The 1,973-nt window shown below is 43.2% G+C and overlaps 1 protein-coding gene across 1 annotated transcript in view; it reads left to right on the top strand.

Moving 5' to 3' along the window:
* Positions 1-1,973, top strand: part of TMEM132C (transmembrane protein 132C) — a 122,053-nt gene that overhangs the window by 10,210 nt on the left and 109,870 nt on the right. The gene's annotated exons all lie outside the window — the stretch shown is intronic.

Raw genomic sequence — 1,973 nt, forward strand, 5'->3', positions numbered from 1 at the left:
GAAGGTGAGCATCATGGAATGCCAGTTTAATAGAACAAAGTATTCTTGCATTGAGGGAGTACTTGAGTGGAGGCCCAATGTCTATCTGCTACCTCAATACTAAACTTATACAAATATGCACGTAGATCTATTTCCACATCCTCATATATAAATATATTTACATATGTACATGCCTGTATTTAGACCTCTTTAAATATCCTTTGCCTCAGTCTGGCTAGACCAGAGGATGTACACTGGTACAGATAGGAACTGGAAATACAGGGAATCCAGGGCGGATGATCCCTACAGGACCAGCTGTGTGAATGGCGATACTGGGAGGGCAGAGGGAGAGTGGGTAGGAAAGAGGGAACTGAATGCAGGGAACTATATGTGACCTCCTCCCTGGGGGACGGACAGCAGAAAAGCGGGTGATGGGAGACGTCAGACAGGGCAAGATATGACAGAATAACGATTTGTAGATTATCAGGGGCTCATGAGGGAGGGGGGAGCCGGGAGGGAAGGGAAAAATGAGGACCTAATGCCAGGGGCTTGGATGGAGAGGAAATGTTTTGAGAATGATGAGGGCAATGCATGTACAAATGCGCTTTGCACAATTGATGTATGTATGGATTGTGATAAGAGTTGTATGAGCTCCTAATAAAATGATTAAAAAATATATATATCCTTTGCCTCTAAGCTCTTTCCTCTACTTCCTTTTATTCTTGTCTCACTATCATGCTCACCCTTCATTTGGGTTTCAGTAATTCCTCTCGGTTACATTGTCCTTGATCAAGCCCTACCAGGCCTCTTACACCCTCATCGCCACCGATTTTGGATCACTTGTTGCTCCCTTTGGACTTTCCCTTTTTGTTCTTATTGTCACTAATTTGGTGTCTAAGAAATGGTATCTGCCTATGATTCTAATTCACCTTATTATAAGGAGTGGAGGTGAACTTTTCATATGTTTATGGGCAATCTTAGCATATGTCTGGTGAGTGTCTAGTTATACACGTTGCCCATTGTTGTTTTCCTTCTTTTCCCCTGAAATGTCAAGACTCTCTGTATGAGGGAGATGATCCCTCATTTGTGATTTGTACGTTGCCAATCTCCCAAGTTGGTCATTTTTCTTTTACCTTCATTTATGTTTTTGGACTTCTGTCAGGCAAATTTAAAATTGTATCTTTACAAAGCAAATCCATCACTTTGAAATTGCATTTGGATTTTGAGCCATAGTTGAAAAGCCTTCTCTAAAAATGAGATTTTAGAGAAAAATCACCCATGTTTTATTCTAGTGCTGAAAAAGTTTCATTTTTCTTGCATTTAGATCGCTGATCCATTTGAAGTTCATTCTTGTATCAGGTGTGAGGCACGGACCTAGTTTTACCTTTCACTGTGGTGAACCAGTTGTCCTGGTGCCACTTGTTTAAAAGCCTGTCTTGGTGTAGTTATTTGAGACTTGATTTCCACCGATGCTTAGATTTACAGATACTGCAGCCTGTTCCGTGAGCCTGCGTCTCTCTTCGTGTGCCCAAACCATTACATTCATTTTAAATCCATGCCGTTGATCAATAAAAATCCCCACTCCACTCTCTTGGGTAATTTGCCAGCATTCTTTTAGGTTGAACTGTATGAAATTGGAATGATTCAACCACCCTGAGGCTATAGAAGTGCCAGTTTCCTGTGTTTCAACCGAATATGAATCTGCAGTGAGAGGACCAGGCAGGGTCACCCTAAGGTGGCACTATGGGATAAGCACTGGATTGCTGACTTTCCTGGTTGGGAGTGAAACCCATGGAGTCCTCCGAGGGAGGAAAAGAAGGTTGTCTGCCCCTGTGAAGCTGTGTGGTGTCGGAAACCCTCTGTAGGGTCTCTGTGACTTGAAACCGGGTTGATGGCAGCAGGTTTGGCTCGTTGTCGGATAACCAGAAGGTCGGTGGTTGAAACCCACCAACTGCTTTGAGGGGAAAAGAGGCTCCCTGAGCCCTGAAAGAATG

Source organism: Echinops telfairi, unplaced genomic scaffold, assembly GCF_000313985.2.
Source record: "Echinops telfairi isolate 266 unplaced genomic scaffold, ASM31398v2 ScPeMD7_7412;HRSCAF=8450, whole genome shotgun sequence".
In the NCBI taxonomy this organism is placed as follows: domain Eukaryota; kingdom Metazoa; phylum Chordata; class Mammalia; order Afrosoricida; family Tenrecidae; genus Echinops; species Echinops telfairi.